This window comes from Orycteropus afer, unplaced genomic scaffold (genome assembly GCF_000298275.1).
Source record: "Orycteropus afer afer isolate SDZICR_OR568_19922 unplaced genomic scaffold, OryAfe1.0 scaffold00067, whole genome shotgun sequence".
Lineage (NCBI taxonomy): Eukaryota > Metazoa > Chordata > Mammalia > Tubulidentata > Orycteropodidae > Orycteropus > Orycteropus afer.
In genome coordinates, this window is record NW_006921654.1 from 5,803,375 (window position 1) to 5,824,037 (window position 20,663).

The following is a 20,663-nucleotide window of genomic DNA, read 5'->3' on the forward strand; positions in this document are numbered from 1 at the left end:
TCCCACTGTATCCATGATCTCCTGCACTGATCCCCCTCTGAGTGGTTGATAGTGGTAGCCAGGCACCATCTAGTTCTGTTCTCATGGTCATATAGCCTGAGGATCACATGGTCTACCAGTCCCTTGGACTCATTGTTTCCATGCATCTTTGGTTTTCTTCATTCTTTGCTCAGGATAAGGAGAGACCTATCATTGCATGTAGACGGCCGCTTGCAAGATTTTAGGGTCCCAGTCGCTAATCACCAAAGTAGGATGTAGAACAATGTTTTTGTGTAGTATGTTTATGCCTACTGAGCTCAATGTCCCCTGAGACCATGGTCCTGAGCCCGCAGGTCCAACTACTTGCTCCCTCTGGATAGCTGACTGTGCCCAAGGACAACCTTGTGCCTTGTCAGCTCTACTATACACCTGGACATTCTTACAGCACATACACATATGTTTGTAGAAACATCATCTGCCAATACTATACATGGTCATGGGCACACTCCCCCTGCATAGACATACCTATCATTCATCCTGTCCACTCATCTATCCACCAGTAGATAAATGCTTGCCATCACTGACAACACATAACTGTGTGTGCAAAAGGGTCATCTTTATTGTCTGTACCTCCCATGTACCTCTCTGTCTTCCTCTTCCACAATGCCACTGTGTTGATCATTCAAATTTAGTATATTGCCCTTCGCTTCATCCAAATCAATACTTATCTCTACCTATCTAGAAGTGTTCCCTCTCCTCCCTTCCTACCCCTGGTAACCGATAAAGAAAGTTTTCTGCCATATATAAGCCTTTCCTTGACTTTTTACAATAGTGAACTAATACAATATTTGTCCTTCTATGATTGCCTTATTGCACTCAGCATAATGTCCTCCAAGTTCATCCACATTATGCAGTGTTTAGCAGATTCTGCATTATTCTTTAGTGTTGCATAGTATTCCATTGTGTGTATGTACTATAGTTTGGCTATCTGTTCTTCTGTTGATGAGCACCTAGGTTGTTTCCATCTTTTGGCTTATTGTAAATAGTGCTGCGATGAACACGGATGTGCATATGTCTGTTCTTGTCCTGGCTCTCACTTCTTTAGGATATATACCTAGTAATGGAATAGCTGGATCAAATGGTATTTCTAATTCCAACTTTTTAAGGAATCACCATACTGCTTTCCACAGTGGTTGTATCATTTGACAGTCTCACCAGCAGTATGTGAGAGTCCCAATCTCTCCACATCCTCACCAGCATTTTCTGTCTTGTTGAACTTTGTTATTAGTGCTGGGGCCAAATGGTATCTCACTGTTGTTTCGATTTGCATCTCTCTGATGGCTAATGATCATGAACATTTCTTCATGTGTTTGTTGGCCACCTGAATATCCTCTTTGGTGATGTGTCTATTCATACCTTCTGCTGATTTTTGAATTGGATTGTTTGTCTTTTTTGTTGTTGAGGTGTTGGAGTTTTCTATAAATTTTAGAGATAAGTCCCTTGTCAGGAATGTTGTTGCCAAATATTTTTTCCCAATCTGTAGGTTCTCCTTTTAGTCTTTTTGAGAAGCCCTTTGAAGCACATAAAAATTTAATTTTTAGAAGATCCTATTCATCTAGTTTATCTTCTGCTGTTTGTGCATTTTGGGTTATGCCTGACAGTCTATTTATGCCATAAATTAGGGCCCCAAAATTAGCCCCTATTTTTTCCTCAAGGAACTTTATAGTTTTAGCTTTCACATTTAAGTCTTTGATCCATCCAGAGTTAGTTTTTGTGTGTGGTGTGAGGTACAGATCTTGTTTCATTTTTCTGCAAATGGATTTCTAGTTTTGCCTGCCCCATTTGTTAAAGAGACAATCTCTTTCCCATTTAGTGGATTTTAGCCCTTTGTCAAAAATCAGTTCACCAAAGGTCAACTTTACATGTAAACTATCTATTTCTGGGTTCTCAGTTCTATTCCACTGGTCTGTGTGTCTGTTGTTGTTCTAAGACCAGGCTGTTTTGATGCTGTATAGTAGGTTTTGAGATCCAGGAGTGTGAGACCTCCTACTTTGTTCTCCTTCTTCAGTAGTGCTTTGCTAATCCAAGGTCTCTTTCCTTTCCATATAAAATTAATGGTTTATTTTTCCATATCATTAAAGAATGTTGATGGGATATGGATTGGAATTACATGGAATGTATAGATTGCTTTGGGTAGTACAGTATTTTCACAATGTTTAATCTTTCTATCCATGAGTATGGTATGTTCTTCCATTTATATAGATCTTTTATGGTTTCTTGAAGGAATGTTTTGCAGTTTTCTTTAACAGGTGTTCTGTGTCCCTGGTAAGATTTATTCTCAAGTATTTTGTATTTTGGGTAGCTACAGTAAATGGTATTGATTTCCAAATATAGTAAAACGTTAATTTAGAATTTAGGTGGGAAATTTACAGATGCTCACTGCATATTCTTTTAATTTCTATATATTTGAATATGTTCAAAATAAACATGGAAGAAAATGAATACTAGGTATGTCCAAATACGTTCATGGCAGCACTATTTTTAATGGCCTCAAAATGGACATGGGGCACAACATAGTTCATAAAGGCAATGCTGTGTATGCTACTTTGATGAGTAGCATCTAGGATGTTAAAAGCTTGTGAGCAGCCATCTAAGATACAGCTTTTGGTCTCTGCTGCTTTGGAACAAAGGAGAGTGAGGAAATCCAAAGACTCAGGGCGGCAATTAGTCCAAAGGACTAATATGCCATAAGAACCACAATCTACAAGAGACCAGAAGAATTAGATGGTACTCAGCTACCACCTAATAACTGCTTTGACTAGGATTAAAATAGAGGGTCCTGGACAGAGCAGAAGAAAGAGTAGAATAAAAAATCGAATTGATGAAAAAGACCAGACTTACTGCTCTGACAGAGACTGGGGGAACCCCTGAGACTATGGCCCTAAGACAGCCTTCTAACCTGGAACTGAAGTCATTCTGAAGTCATTTAAGCATTAAATAAACAATAACACCCAAGAAGAATGTATTCATTAGAACAGTTAATTATCTGTCAAAGATCAAAAAGACAACATTTGTCTGAAAACAAAGATAGGAAGGCAGGGAGGAGTAGAAAATTCAAATGAAAGGAAACAGGGCACCCAGGGAAGAAATGGAATGAGTGCTGACACTTTGTGAGGAATCCAACAAATCTCTTGGAAAACTTTATGTGCAGACTATCAAATGGGAGGCTGTTAGCATTGCATCCATTTGTTGAAACATCTCAATGGATTTGTCAATTCCTGGAGCCTTGTTTTTCACCAATTCCTTCAGCCAATTCTCTTGTTGTCAGAAGGGACCAGTACTTGGGAAAGGATATCATACTTGGTGTAGAAAGTCAGCAAAAAAAGGTAAGACCCTCAATAAGATGGCTTGACACAGTGGCTGCAGCAATGGGCTCAAACATGGCAATGATTGTGACGATAATGCAGGACCAGGCAGTGTTTCATTCTGCTGTACATGGTCGCTAGGAGTGAGAACCAACTAACAAACAGTATTAAATGGGGAAGCAATTTGCTCTGTACACTTTCACCTAAAGTACAGTAAAATGCTTTTAAACATGAAAATGGCCTATTTTTCTATCAAAAGTAGAAGAGATAGATCAATTGTGGTATAATCATATAATGGAATAGTCTACAGCAATGAGAATAACAGATCTACAACTTCACATCAGTATAGGTGAATCTCACAAATATAATGTTGAGTGAAAGAAGCCACGCCCTAAAGGGCAAGACCCATTTATATAAGATACAAAAACAGGCAAAACTAGTCCATGCAGCTGGCAGTCAAGATAGCGATTGCCCTTGGGTGACTGACGAAGAACATGAAATGGGACTCTGAGTGCTGATGATGTTGCTTCTTGACCTGAGTACTAGTTACACAGATGTGTTCAGTTTCCTAATACTCATCAAGTGGTGTACATTTCTCTATATATGCATTATACAACAATGGAAAGTTAAAAAGAAATGAATGTTAGACCTCACTGCTCTTAAAACCAGTTCCTCTGTCCAGCCCCACCCCTGGGAATTCTGTGCCAGCCATCTTTCTCCCGTCGCTCTTCTCCCAGTTCCCAGGCACAGGCATGCCTGTCTCTCTCACTTGCCAGGGAATAACTCAGTGCAGAGGAATTTAGTTCTCTACCTTTACCCTAGTCTAGGCTCCAGGATGTTTCCAACTAGGAAAGGCTCATGAAGGACCTTACCTAAATCAAGGAGCCATGAAGCCCCAAGATTGATTATTCTTCTTCCTTAAGACAAAAAATTACAGCTGTAGTCATTTTTGAAAAGCCAAATTTTCACTAGTGTCTACACATTTTTTTCTCACCCCCTTAAGTTTACCCCTTCCACCTGTGGTGGTGGCAGCTAACGTTCATAGCCAACTCTGGGAAGCAGTGATTTGTCTAAGAGATTGTTAAATGTCTCATCTCAGGCCCATGAGGCTCTTGCCTAATATTTCAACCCTCAAATCCCAGCAAAGCCTGGGAGGAGGGGAATAGGGTGCAAAAGAAGATGGGAACACAGTCCCTACCATTCCCAAGCAGATGAACACACATCTAAACTAATCAAGGGAACTATTTAACAAAGCATTTCTTATTTTAATCCACTGTGTCAATTTCCAGTCTTCCTGTGACTTGACCACTCAGAAGCATTCAACACAATTAATTCTTCCCTTTTCCTTGACAGACTCTTCTGGGTTTCCTGTTACCTCCCTGTCTATTCCTTCTTGATCTTTTGCTAGTTCCTCCTCATCTCTGACCTCTTAGTGTTGAGAGACCTCTGCTCTTCTCTAGCTACATTCACTCCACACACTCCCTCAATGACCTCAGCTAATTTTATGACTTAAAAACATGAACTATACCCTAATGACATTCATATCTGTGTTTCTAGCCAGATCGCTCCCCTGAACTACAGAACCACCTATTCAGTGTCTCCACATAATTGTCTAATGTTGTTGTTGTTAGGTGTGTCGAATCGATTTCAACCCATAACGACGCCATGTGACATAGCTGAACTGCCCCATAGAGTTTTCTAGGCTGTAATCTTTATGGAAGCAGATCACCATGGCTTTTTCCTGTGGAGCCACTAGGCGGGTCCAAACTACGGACTTTGAGATTATCAGCTGAGTACTTAACTGTTGCACTGCCAGGGCTAATAGACATTTCAAATTTGCCATGGCCAACACTGAGCTCCTGATATTTCTCCTCCAAATCTGTTCCTCCCACAGTTATCTCAGTAAATGGTAACTCCATCCTGGAAGATGCATAGGTGAAACACCTGGGTGTCGTTCTTGGCTCCTTTCTCGCCCTCATACATTCCACATCCAATGTGTCAGGAAATCTGTTGAGTTTAACTTCAAAATACATCCAGATCCTGACCACTCTCACCACTTTCATACTTCCTTTAACCCTGGTTCAAGCCACCATCATTTCTCTCTTGATTTATTAATGATTACGTCCTAATCTTGCCCTGCTCTTAACGCAGCAGCCACAGTGGTACTGTAAAAATATAAGTCTGCCCCAAATCACCCAATTGTTTCTCATTTCTCTCAGAATAAAGGCCAACATCCTCAGATGACAAGTAAGGCTCCACCCAGGCTGGGTCCCTCTTCTTACACCTCTCACCTCATCTCCAACTACTCTTGCCCTTACTCCATTCCAGCACCTTCTTTTCATTCTCGAACACATCATTCTTGCCACCACACCTTTGCAGTTGCCCCTCCATCTTTTTCAAATGCCCTTTCCCCATTATATACCTGACTCACTCACTCACTCACTCACTCACTCATTCACTCTCACTCTCATCTCCATCACTTCTTAAATCCAGTTTCATTTGCTCAGTAAGGCCTGCCTTGGCCACCCTGTCCAAAATTGTACCTTCTCTCACACATCTCCTTTCTCTGATTTATTTCTCCTTTTAGCACTTACCACCATCTAATAAGTGTGTTTTTCAATGCTATTTATTTATATTCTTTAGTATCTGTCTTCTTTAACCTGTTTGTAAAGTCCATGATGGCAGGGATTTTGGTCAACTCCATTCACTGCTGTGTCCTCTACAACAGTGGCTGGCATATATTTATTGCACAAATCCAAGATTATTTCAGAATGGTCTGAAAGGTGTGAAGAGACAAGAGGAAGTAAGTAAGACAAGAGGGTTATCTGGGAGAGGTTAAAATTTGCTTTGGCTTTTGGAGAACAGGGAGGCCTTAGAAAGGTGAGAAAAAAGAGACACCCTGTTAGCATAATGATTAAGATTGTGAGCTGGGGAGTCAGCTGGCTGGGCTGAGCCTCTTACTGCTATGGACAAACTACCTAATGTCTCTGAGGCTCATATCCATAAAATGGAGATAATCATAGCACCTACCCCATAAGGTTGTTTTGAGGATCCAATAAAATAATAAATGAATAGTGTCTAGCCAGGGCAGCATCCTTAGGAAGACTTTGTTCAAAAAGTGGTAGTTGTTACTACCGTGTAGAGCTTAGGATACCTACACGCTAAGTAAGATTCCCCATCTACGGTATTGTGTCCTTCAAATAGGGAGCTAGTTGGACTTGAGCTTTAGAGTCAAGAGGAACAACCTCTAATTGGCATATTAACAAGCTTCTGTTTCAGAACCATCAGCCCCTGGACTCAGCCAGCTGGGTTGAACCCAACTCCCATCCTGCATAAAGATGACCTGGCCTTAACATGGGTGGGAGGGGGAGAATGGGGTGATTAACGATGATGGAAATATCATGTTAATTTAGGGTAGGGTTGCACACACGATTACTCTAGTTGCTGTCAATAAGTTGTATACCCGTTAAAAGTGGAATTGTCAAAAGTCGTGTGCTAGCTATATTTACAACAACAACAACAAAAAGGAAAGTAGTTGCTGAGGATGCTTATGTACAACCAAAAACCTCATGAGATTTGCTTTCTTGGTTTGGAGGGTTAGGTTCATAGTTACATGGACAACCCAGTTAATTGGCTTAATAACATGTTTAGTGCCTCTGCTCTACCTCCCAGTTTGATGCATCATTTCTAGAGTCATAAAAGCTTACAAGCATCCATCCAAGACACAATTGGTCTTTATTCACCTAGAAATACAGATGAAGAAAGAGAGTCAGGAATAGGAGGAGGCTATGAAATGTGTGGCTAATTGCCTCCATGAACAACTGCCTGCTTTGCCACGAGACCAGAAGAACTGGATGGTGCCCAGCTACCATTACTGAACATTTTGATCAAAGATTCCATTGAAAAACCCTGATGAAAATGGGATAAATGCAGACCAGAATGTCAAATTCTCATGGACTCCAGACTTCCTGGAGCCATGAAGATTGGATGAACCCCTAGAACTATTGCCCTGAGATAATCTTTAAACCTTAAGGCAAAAATATCTCCTGGCCTCTTCTGAAAACTGAACCATAGTTTAGTTTAACTGGTGAGAACTGTCTGCCTTGGCATGATGCTCATTTAAGAACTATCTACACAGGATCCAATTGACAGGAGCAACTGGAAGGATGAGATGGGAACCTTAGGGGACAATGAGTTTATGTTGATTGGGTGGGTGGAGAACCCAGAAAAGGGGGGTGAGAATGGTTGCACAACTCGAAGAGTGTCATCAATGTCACTAGGTAGTACATGTAGACACTGCTGAGTTGGAATGTGTTTGCTGTGTATATTCTCAACAACAACAACATAAATATATGTATTAAAAAAAAAGATGGCCTGGCTTACAAGCAAAAAGGGAGACAGACGTAGGTGCAGATATGATGTGAGACCTCTGCTGGGGACCAAGTCACTCCCAGCCGCTTGTCGCTGATCGCTGATGCAATCAGAGCAAAGAGAAATGATTCACTTCGATCCTGCCACCAAACTCAGGATTTTGGCCAAGTGCAAGTTTGGGGTTGGTTGGCTGATTATATTTTCCCTTCCTGAGTTGAAAGAGTGACTTTGTGTTTCAAAAACACTTTCTTTATGCAGAGAAATTCTGTGGTGAGGTTTTGCTGGGCTCAGTTTGGGATGAACCACCTCTGCTTATGTCTGGGGAGAGAAGGAAATCTAGCGCCCCTATTTTTTTTTTTTTTTTTCCTCCCTCCCAGCGAGTAAAGACACTGAGCTGAAAGAGTCTTTCAGAAGGGCTGGAGACAAGGGAGTTGGCTCCTAGGTAAAAGGACACTGTACAGAGGGCTGCCGGAGAAGTGGCTTCTTGTTTGTTCATGTGGGTTTGTGGTAAGGAGGTCTGTGCAGCCCTCCCTAGAGTACCTAGGTCTAAAGAGAACAAACGAAACCTCTATTTGTTCATCTGTCCTCTGGATTTAGATGGTGCTTTATGGCCAGGGTTATTGGGATCAGCTGAAACTCAGGCTGATGTTTACTCCTGGGGTTGCAAAGACAGACAAATACCTCTCTGTCCTTCCACTTTCCAGGCCAGGAGGGCAGGAGACACTTCGGATCAAGCAGTCAGTGAACAGTTATTTTTTAGGTGCCCACTGTGTCCCCAGTGCAGAGTGACATAAATATAAATAGAAAAAGTACAAAACTTTACTCCAGTCCTCACGACACAGAAAATCCAGTTACCAGGAGAAAGCTTGGTGAGCAAAACAAATGCAGGAGAAGCTGTTAACCAACAGTGCTGTGAGATACTAAGAGTTAATCTTATGAGAGAGACAGAGGAGAAATGAGTGAGAGTTGGAGGGCTCTAGAGAAGACTTCATGGAATCATAAGATAATAAGCAGAATGGTGACAGAAGGCATATCTGTTTTGCTCTGCACTGTGGCTGGGCACTTAGCTTAATGCCTAGCACATAGTGGGCATTCAAGAAATACTTTTAGAATGAGTGAAGAATGAGGGGGCTGATATTAGAAGAATAAATAGGTGAAGAAGAGGGAGGAGGGCATTCCAGCATGAGGAAGGGCCCCGAGAAATGAGCTAGATGTCTTGGAGCGACTGGTTTAACCACAGTGAAGGGTGTGTAGTGAAGAGTGGTGGGAAATGAGGTTAGATACAGGGCCAGATGGGGGAAGTCTGAAAAGCCAAGCAGAGAAATTGAGAGGGGCTGAACATTCCTTCATTCTTTCACAAAGCTTTTATTGAATCCCACCCAAACATGGGCAAGGCGCAGAGATAAGGGTAAGTGGTAGAGATATAACAATGAGTAAAGATACCACCATCTTTTGGGGGTAGAAAGAATACAATATTATCATAATAACTGTGATAATGACAAAAAAAAAAATTCACTGCCGTCGAGTTGATTCCGACTCATAAGAACCCCTCCTTGGGTTTCCAAGGCGGTATCTCTACCGAAGTAGATTGCCCAGTCTTCCTTCTGAGGAGTGGCTGGTGGGTTTGAATGTCCAACCTGTGGTTAGCAGTCAAACGCCTTAGGCACTACACCACCAGAGCCCGTATGTGGTAATGACAATGTGGACAAAATATTTTGATGTTCTTGTCACTGTTTGGTTTCCAGAAACTTGCTCAAGTGAACTGGGAGTTTATAGAAAGGTACACCAGGGATTCCTGGGACAGGAAGTGTAGTTCAAAAGGGACATGAGGGAGCTTGACCTGGTAAATCAGGCACCAGCCCTCCTTCTTCCCTCTCTCTGGGCAATGCCTCATGGACGGTCTTTCTCCTCTGCCCCTTTCTGTATGTGGGCACCGTTCTTTTTTTTTTTCAACTCCATTACAATTTAATTTTTTTTTTTTAATTTTATTTGGATTTGGGTGAAGATTTACAGAGTAAATTCACTTTTCATACAGCAGTTCACATACACCTTGTCTCATGTCATTGACCAAAATTTACAATGCAACAGCTCCCCTCCCACTTCCTCCCCATAGTCACCTCCTCCCAGTGTCCATCCCCTCATACTCTTCTGCACCCTGAGCTATCTCCCTGTGCATAAGCAGCGCTTCCCTCTCCCATGATTGTTCTCTCCAGGGTGTGTGTCTACTTGAGGTAAATGTTTAACTCACTTGCCTGTACTTTGTTTGGCTGGAAACCGCAGTTGTGGGTTCAGTTCCAGACCTGAAGGGCAGCTAGGGGCCATAGTCTCAGTGGTTACACCAGGCTCTATTGGACCAGCAAACCTGGTCCCCACCTTTTTTTTTGCCTCCAAATGATTTTGAGTTTTGTTCCACATTGTTCTCCCTCTCTATGCAGGATCTCCTACATCCCTTCCAAGTGGATGACAGTGGTAGCTGGGCACCATCTAGTTCTTCTGGTCTCATAGTTGTATAGGTTGCAGATCGGATGGTGTACCAGTCGCTAGAACTGACCGTTTCCATTAATTTTGGTTTTCTTCTTTCTTATTGACGAGGAGAGACCCGTTGTCGCATCTCGATGGCAGCTTGCTAGCTTTTAAGATCCCAGTCGCTACTCGCCAAAGTAGTAGGTGGAACAATGTTTTGTATAGTATGTTATGCCAATTGAGCTTGATGTCCCCTGTGACTATGGTCCCAAGCCTGCAGGATCAACTACTCGGTCCCTCTGGGTAGCTGGCTGGTGGGCACCGTTCTTGGGCTCCTCCTATTTGGATTTTACTTGGTACAAGCTTAACACCTTAACACCACAAAAAAACCCTCCTACCCCAGGGCCAGCCATCCTCCTTTTTTCTCTGAGCCTTTTAAGTCAGAATCTCAAGAGAAAAGAAGTTGATTGGCTCAGCTCAGCCTATCATGATTCCCTTGGGTCAGGTGGTCATTCAGAACCATCAACTTTGCTAAGGAGACAAATAATGTGATAAAAAATGACTGTTTGAGCCAACTGTACTTTACCAAAAGCTGTGGATAAAGGATAATTCCAAAGAAGGGGTACGGAGAGGAGATGATAATAGACAAATGTAATTCCTCCATGAGACCAGAAGAACTAGATGGTCCCTGACTACCACTGCCAATCCCTCAGAAAGGGATCAGTACAGGAGATCCTGCATAGAGTGGGAGAACAATGTGGAACAAAACTCAAAATCATAAAAAAGAACCAAGGTTTACTGCTTTGATAGACCCTGGCAAGACCCCCAAAACTATGTTCCCTAGTTATCTTTCAGGTCTGAAATTGAACTCACTCCCATGGCTTCCAGCTGAACAATACACAAGCATATAGGGTAAACATCAGGTACATCAGGTAGATACACTCCTTAGAATGATCAATCATGGGAGAACAGAAGGGCAGTATTTGCACAGGGAGACAGCTCAGGGGGCAAGAATGCATAAGACAGAAGGACACAGGAAAGAGGTAATTATGGGGAAGAAGTGGGAAGAGGCTTGTTGCATTGTGTGGAATTGCAGTCAATGTCATGAAACAAAATGTATATGAACTGCTGTATGGAAAATGCTCACCCAAATCACAGTAAGAAATTTTTGAAAAATAAATAGACAAGTCTAATTCCTTCAGGTTAATAGAGAGCAAATAAATTCTGGGGCGGGGTGATAAAGAGAGAAGCTTCAAAGTGATATTTGACTTGGGCCTGATTTAAAGTCCTGATTTAGCCCTTGGAGGGAAAGAAAGACATTCCAACTGTCCGTGAAAGCAGCATTTTTGGGCAATCAGACTGGCTGTGACCCATGGAGGAGCCCTGGGTGCTCAGTGGTTAAGCACTCAGCTGCTAACTGAAGGTCAGCAGTTTGGATCTACCAGTCCCTCCACAGGAGAAGGATGTGGCAGTCTGCTTTCGTAAAGATCACAGCCTTAGAAACCCTATGGGGAAGCTCAGTTCTGTCCCATAGCGTTGCTGTTAGTTGAAATTGACTCCGTGGCAGTGGGTTTTAGTTTGGGTGACCCACAGAGTCCCTGGATGAGGTAGTTAATGTGCCCAGCTGCTAACTGAAAGGTTGGAGGGTCGTCTTCATCCAGAAATGCCTCAGAAGAAAGGTCTGGTGATCTACTTTAGAAAAATCAGCCACTGAAAATCTGACGTACATGGAGTAGCTATGGATAGGAGGATAGTAGGAACCGGAAACACTGAGAAACTGCAGGAGCGTAGACCATCAAGAAAACTTTCACCTGATCCAGAAAGAGCAATTTTTCTTTTAGGGCTGGATCTGCTTCTCCTTTATTGCTATAACCCCACCCATAGTCAGGCTCAGAATAGAAGTTCACTACAGGCAGTCCTTTGGTTACAAACATCCAACTTTCTGACTTACATACATACAATCAGTAGTTAAAAATGAACCCCTCTTCCAACCTAAATAATTTATATTATTCCAACCTTTAATAATTTATATTAAAAATTAGAGATATATACAATGGTTTGTAGTAACAAACAGGCACTACTTTGTAATGTGTTTCAAAACGTTGTTACTGTGTTATGTTAAAGATAGTTGAGTGTATCTGAAAGTGTTACTTTAATGTTTCTCATGCATAGAAAGTACACTGTATGCTTTATACTAAGACAAACATTAGTCTAACTGACATTAGATATGAACCAATACTTAACTGTTCCAACTTGTATACAGATTAGACTTAAAGACTGACTGATTTAGGAACAGAAGTCGTTCTTAATCCAGGGACTGTCTGACATATCTGTTTGATTGAATTCTCCTAAAACCTAGACAATCGAAGAACATATTGCTATTGTATTCTGTTAGGGTCAGGGCCAGGACCAGGAACTCAAAACAAAAATTCAAAACATGATTTTTCTGATTCCTGGTGCAGTGCTCGGGTCACTGGATGCACGCTTGGTGAGAAGCAAAAAGGAGGCAGAAGGGGAATTTGAGCCAAGGTGCCTGGCAGACGGCTAGATAAACAGATAGCTCTGTGCTTAGTGGCTCCAGGGACAGATCAAAGGCAGCTTCCCCAGCACAGGCAGCAAGCATGTCAGGAATCTGGGGGACCTCTCACCCAGTCCCCACCCATGCTCACAGATGGAAAGGCACACCATGAGTGGTCACACCTTTGAGCACTGCAATGCACAGGCATTTGTGACAGATCTTTAATAGTCTAGTGTAATACGGCTCTCTGCAGATAGACAGCTCTGGTATCGCTGAGCTGTATGATCTCCAGCCACAATACCTGGGTTCACAGCCCTGCTCTGCCACTTCAGCAAGTTACTTACTTGCTTTGTGTCTTAATTCCTTCATCTGTAAAACAGAGTTAATAAAGTCTCTGACAGGGTCAGTGAAGAGAATTAAATGCAATATGCAAAGCATTTTAAACTGTGTCTGACACATAGTAAGCACTCAAGTGATACTAGGCTTTGTATCATGTTTGCTGTAATTGGTACAAAAGACTAGACTGCAGAGAAGAGCTAAAAATCATGGGCTTTCCGATCTGGAGGCCCCTAACTCACTGCTGTGGAGTCAGATCTAGAGATTATTTAAATCCACAGAAAGCAACTTGTGGATAGTTATGATTGGTTCTGCCTACCACCCATCTTGCCTTTCTTCTGGGAACAGACCTCTGATTGGTCCAGGATCAGGCAGAGAAACTAAACCAGACCAATCAAATTCTTCCCTAGAATTTTTCCAACTGCATCTTCATGACTGGGGGAGGAGAGAGTTGACCTCCATATCCTTTTCCCCCTGTTGTGATGCAAACAGTAAAGGTTTGTTTTTTTTTTTTTTTTTCTTACTGCATGTGGAGAAGCTGGCTTAAGAGAATAAAGCTGATTTGCAGGGCAAAGCTTGTAGGAGAGTCCTGGCTTGGGGTAGAACCCTAAACGCCTGAATGCAGTTGACAAAATAGACACAGCAGCTCTTGCCCTCTCTCTCTCCTGAACATCAGCGATCCTTCCTTCTGAATTGCCTGTTTGGGCACTGAGTCATAAAGTTATTAAGTTATTGGGATAGTATTTTACTAGTTATGCTAAGCATGGCACAGAATGTTTCAGTATCCACCTCCCACCATATCTGCAGTTTATCTATAGAAGCCATTAAGTCAATCTCAGTCTCTTCTCTCTCTTACTAAACTAGCTCAGATTATGCTTCTGTCAATTGCAACTAGAATTTGTGCTTGAAAAATATTTCTTTTTGTGTGAAACTCTTTTCTTGATTTTTTATAGTAGTCGTCTCATACAATATTCGTCTTTTTGTGACAGATTTCACTCAGCATGTCCTCTAAGTTCATCTATGTTATGTTTCCTCCATTCATCACTGTTCTTTGACATTGCATAGTATTCCATGGTGTGTATGTGTCATAGTTTGTTGATCCATTCCTCTGTTGATGGCCATTTAGGTTGTTTCCATCTTTTTGCTGTTATGAATAGTGCTGTGATGAACATAGGTCAGCATATATCTGTTTGTGTCACAGCTGTTATTTCTCTAGGATATATACTTAGTAGTGGGATTGTGGGATCATATGGTATATCTATTTCCAGTTCTTTAAGGAAGTGCCATACCATTTTCCACAGAGGTCTCACCATTTTACAGTTCTACCAACAGTGTATGAGGGTTCCAGTCTCTCCATACCTTCACCATGTGGTTTTTTGTTTGTTTGTTTGTTTAACTTTGCTATTAGTGCTGGGGTGAGAGGGTATCTATCGGCAATGTAGATTCTTATAGTTTACATTACTTTTTGTTTTTAATTTTTAATTTTATTGTGATGGGAATATACATAAAACATATGGCTTCTCAACAATTTCTACATGTACAATTCAGTAACATTATTATAGTCTTCAAGTTGTGCGACCATTTTCATTATCTCTTGCAAATCATTCCACCACCATTAACATAAGTTCAATGCCTCCTAAGCAGAATCTTCCCCCTCCTCCCCTCCTCCCTACCCCATAACCACTAATACTCTTTGGTTTCTGTGTATTTGCTTATTTCATATAACTGAGATTATGTAATATTTGTCCTCTTGTGACTGACTTATTTCATCCAGCATGATGTTTTTAAGGTTCATTCATGTAGCATGCATCAGGGCCTCATTTCTCTTTATGGTTGAGCAGTATTCCATTGTGTGTATTTACCACATTTTGTTTCTCCATTCTTCTGTTGATAGGCACTTTGGTCGTTTCTACTTTTTGGCTATTGTGAGAAGTGCTGCAATGAACACTGGTATATAGGTTTCTGTTTCTGTTCCTGTCTTCTCCAGTTCTTCTGGATATATCTAGGATTGGGATTGCTGGGTCATGTGGTAGTTCTATGCTCTACTTTGCGAGGAACTGCTAAACTCTTTTCTGCAGTGGCTGTAATGTTTTATTACTTGCAAGGAAGAACTGTATAATTGTAGCAGTATTCTTCCCAACTCTGTCTTGCCAGAATCCTCAGAAAAGTGGAAGAATCTATCTAGTAGGGACCCTCCCGTTTCCCCTTCAGGTTGAGTGAGAGCACACACAGGCTTGAAGATTTGTAAGCCAACATTTTATACCTTTATCTCCTCTCATTTTAGACAATTGTGCCCTTTCAAATTCTCTGTAAAATACTACTTTTTTTTTTTTTTTTTTATTAGGATTTGGGTGAAGATTTACAGAGTAAATTCACTTTTCATACAGCAGTTCCCATATACTTTGTCTCATGTCATTGACCAAAATTTACAATGCAGCAGCTCCCCTCCCACTTCCTCCCCATAGTTACCTCCTCCCAGTGTCCATCTCTTCATACTCTTCTGCACCCTGAGCTATCTCCCTGTGCCTAAGCAGCCCTTCCTTCTCCCATGATTGTTCTCTCCAGGGCGTGTGTCTACTTGAGGTAAATGTTTAACTCACATACCTGTACTTTGTTTGGCTGGAAACCACAGTTGTGGGTTCAATTCCAGACCTGAAGGGCAACTAGGGGCCATAGTCTCAGTGGTTCCACCAGGCTCTATTGGACCAGCAAACCTGGTCCCCACCTTCTTCTTTTTTTTTTTTTTTTTGCCTCCAAATGATTTTGAGTTTTGTACCACATTGTAAAACTACTACTTTGAGGATGATATGCAACATGCTATGCACTAAAGGCTATTAAGGAGCCCTGGTGGCATGGTGGTTAAAGTTCTCAGCTGTTAACTGCAATGTTGGAGGTTTGAACCCCCAGCTGCTCCATGGGAGAAAGATGTGGTAGTCTACTTCCATAAAGATTTACAACCTTGGAAACTCTGTGGGCCAGTTCTACATTGTCCTATAGGGTATCTATGACTCGGAATTGACTCGAATGAAGGCAATGATTTTTATGGTGTTTTTTTTTTTTTTTTTTAAATAGAACACTGATGAGAAAGTAGAGAGTGCTTTGTAACCTCTAAAATGTTCCTGTCTTGGACCATTTGAAAAGGTGCAACCTAAGGACAGCCTTTTAAAGTTTTATGTCTAAAATTTTTAAACTTTTCAGAGATTAGAGTACATTTACAAGAAGGTTTGCAAACTCCAGTGCTACAAGGGCCAGGCAGGAAATAGCAACAAGTGAAGTGAATGGGTGGGTGTAGTGCAAGAGGGAGTGGTTGAGACTGTGGCAAAGTGGCAAGAGTTTGATCCATCTGAAAGAGGCTGCTGCCGTTTAGCCCCAGCCTGTTTCCATGTGCAGATTTGCAGGTCTTCTAGTTTTTAAAAGATGCTGGACATTTGGGATGTTTAAAATGAAATCTAAATTTTAAACATTGGCTATGAGTTCAATTAAAAAAAAAAAAAGGACTGTGTAGGCAGGGTGACTCTTATGGACTGAATTGTGTCCCCAAAAAATATGTGTTGTAAATACTAACCTTTATGCCTGTGGTTGTAATCCCCTTTGGGAATGGGCTGTCTTTGTTATGTTAATAAAGACAAGACTGGTATAGGATGTGTCTTGAGTCAATCTCTTTTGAGATATGAAAAGAGATTAGATAAGTAATCAAACAGAGATTGAGGAAGAGTGATGCCAAACCACATGAAGAATGCCCAGGAGCAGAAGCTCAGAAGAGACAAGGACCTTTCTCCAGCAATGACAGAGAGAAAGCCTTCTCTTAGAGCTGGCACCCTGACTCCAGACTTCCAGCCCCTGGAAGAAGATGAGAATAAATGGATACTCTGCTTCTACTCGATGGCACATAACAACAACAACAACAACTGCTTCTACAATGAATGTGAAGCAGAAAATCCATTTATTCCACAGCCCAATGAAATGTTCACTCAGCTCCTCTAATGGGCCTGGCCTGTGTGATAAATAAGATTCAGGCCTCTCCCAGTTGCTTCCAGTGGCTTCTCCATAACTAAGTTCTCATGCCTGCTTGGGAAGGACAGAGCTCACTGGGCAACCAGGAATGATTCTAAGTGGTTGCCTTAGACAAGTTCTTCTCTTAATCCCTTCTCTTTAAGCTCAAAGAAAAGTTGCATTTATAATTACATTCCATACAGTGAACTTGGAGTGGCTCCACTTTTATGAATGTGGAAGTGGAAGGCACAGAGAGGGGAGATAGCTTACTTGAAGCACATAGTACGCAGGCAGTTGATTCTAACCTGTAGTGTCTTGTAGGCTGGTTTGCACCTGTCTCTTCTGTTAGGGAGAGGGAAGGGGAGGAGTGTTTCCTGATTGTCTCCTGGGTGCCAGGCCTGGTGCTGGGCTCTCACATAGCCCTCCCAATGGCCAACAGACTCCCCAGGGAAGGACTGGAGTCCCAGGCCTGTGCCCTTTCCAGGCCACCTCCCTGCCAATCCAGGTGTGCCAGGAGAGCGTTTGGAATTGCCAGGTTGTCATTGCACAAAGGGAGGGACGTGGGGCTCAGACTAGGGTGAAATAATAAGGGTCACAAATAGGCTTGGCCTGCACGCAGCTCACCAGGTGTCTGCCGTTGGCACTGTGGGTGGGTTACAGGGAGAGACAGGTCCACCCCATCGTGAGATTGTTCTCTGATGAGATGATACATGTTAAGTGAACTATAAACTTTTTTTTTTTTTTTTTTTAGGATTTGGGTGAAGATTTACAGAGTAAATTCACTTTTCATACAGCAGTTCACATATACTTTGTCTCATGTCATTGACCAAAATTTACAGTGCAGCAGCTCCCCTCCCACTTCCTCCCCATAGTTACCTCCTCCCAGTGTCCATCCCTTCATACTCTTCTGCACCCTGAGCTATCTCCCTGTGCATAAGCAGCCCTTCCTTCTCCCATGATTGGTGAACTATAAACTTTTAAGAGCACATTCCATACCCACTCACAAACATTAGGAATCAGCCCCTTTGGGAAAGGTGGTATTCTCAAGGCAGCAGAGCATACTGTCAGGCGAGAGGAGACCCCACGAGTATTTCCTCCCAGGGAGAAGTCTGAATTCTTGTAAGAAATCCTACATTGGAAAGGAAGTAAGGTTTGTGTTTCATTAGCACCTTTAGCCCGTATGCCTTAGGTGTCTCTGACCCCTCTTAAGACAGTGGCAGAAAAATAATATCAATCACCAGCCAACTAGTCATGTTAACAGCAGGAGGGTTTTGCTCTTACATCTGAGTTCAAATTCCATCTCAGCCACTTATCAGCTAGTTGATGTGGGAGGGTGGGCTCCTGAACCACTGTGACTCTCAATTTCTCCTCTTGGGATGAGGCTAACAAGACCAACTCATGGGGCCATTGTAAGGATTCAGAATGAGATAGCATAGATTCTCCATATGACTCAGCAATCCCACTCCTACATAGTTAGCCAAGGAAAGTGAAAATGTACCTCCACACAAAAACTTGCATGGAATGTTTGTGGTTCTGATCATAATTGCCCCAAAGTATAAACAACCCAAATGTCCTTCCACTAGCAAATGGAGAAATAAGCTGTGGCACATCCATACAATGGAACACTGCTCAGCAATGAAGAGGAACAAACTATTGATGTATGAGACAGCAGGGGTGAATTTCAGTTGCATTATGCTAAGTGAAGGAAACCAGATGCAAAAGGCCACAGATTATACAATTCCATTTCTATGACTCTGGAAAAGACAGAACTACAGGGACACAGATGGTGGTTGCCAGGGCTGAGCACAGAGATAAGGAGGATGACTGCCAAGGGGCATGAGATCATTTTTGAGGTCAATAGAACTGTTCTGTGTCTCAGTTGTAGTAATGGCTGCAGGATGGTATGCATTTGTCAAATTAACAGAGCTGTCCACTATAGCAGCATGAATTTTACTGTATGTAAGTTATGCCTCATTCAATCTGAATTTTAAAAAGTGAGAAGACAAAGGAAAATAGCCTAGTTTACTGCCTGCAGGAAGCATCACTGGCCACGGAAGCTCAGAACACATACGTTAATTACCTCTCTATGTCGCCTGGGACAGACCTGGATGAAGGTGCTACAACAGACAGAGTGGAGTCCTGCCATACTTGGGAGCACAGACTTTGGAGTCAGGCCTGAATCTGAATCTTTCCTTGGCCTCTTCCTAGCTGTGAGCTCTTGGCCAAATATTCAACCTCTTCATGCTTTCGTTTCCTCATCCGTAAAATGAGAATGCTGCTAGCACCTATGTCACGTGGGTTGACATGGGGATGAAATGAGATCATGTGGGTAACTTGCACACAACCAGGAACAACCCACCTTAGGTGCTTGGCCCTTCTCAGGGAGATCAAGTCCGCACATGTGGTTCTGGGGGAAAAGGTGACAGACAGAGGAGTAGCGACATGGAACAATACCAAGAATGAAAGCAGGGCGGCGGGGCTGACTCACTGGTGACTCACTTCCTTGCCCAGAGATGTTCTGAGCATCCGGGGAGCTACTGCTCACACTCCTCATATTCTTGGTTCCCCCCACCACCTTTTTGGGGGGGATGGAGTGGAGGGCATCAAAAAAGACTATCCCTCTCCCACAGAAAGCAGGGAGCAGGATGTCAGACCCTTCTGTACCCAGGACCAGTGGAGAGTTCAGCTGGCTAGAACACTGTTTTATTTTATTTAAAGAACAACAGTCCCCGAAGGATGCAGTCATTTTAAGACTGCACAGTTTTTGCCCTGGAATACAAGGATGATTCTAGACTTGTTTTACCCTTTTCCAGATGATCACAGGGATATCTCCACCCCATAAAACATTTAGAAAGCACAGAAAAGTGTAAAGAAAATGGGAAAAAAAAAAAAAAAACCCATAATCCTATCATTTTTACTTACAGGAATGAGTTTGGCATTCCTCCATTTTATTTTTCCCCTCTGCCTTTTCATTATATGGTCAAGTTTATATTGTTTGTATTAGCACTATCCAGTAACAATATCATGAACCACATGTATAGTTTTAAATGTTTCAGCAAACTCATTAAAAAAAACCAAATAGGTGAAATTAATTTTTAATAATATATTTTATTTAACCTCATGTAGCTAATGTACTATCATTTCAACAGGTAATCAATATGAAAATGGATTTTACATTGTTTTTCAGTCCTTGGAATCTGGCTTGTGTTTTTCTTCCTCTTACATTTACAGCACATTTCAGGTTGGACTATTGGACAGGGCTGGTCTATACAATTTCTTTTTTGCTTTTATTTTAGCTTAAATGATACCCTAAGTATCCCTCATATTATAAAGCACCTTTTGAAAAATAACTTGAAAAAATTCAAATAACATGGATTTACTATCTGATTCCAAAGGTAACATATTTTGTCTTGGGGTAAAAACTGGAAACTTGCTACTGAGAGGGCGTTTGTCTCGGCCATTTGATATAATTCTTCCTAGACTATTTTCTAGGTATATATATTGAACAAAAATCAAATGCATACAAGGTGTACTGTTTTATAATCACTCTTTTTACTCTCTTTTAATCATGAACAAGAAGAACAATGACATCACATTTGAGCCTCTACTGAGTCAGACATGTTTAAACATCTGTCTTC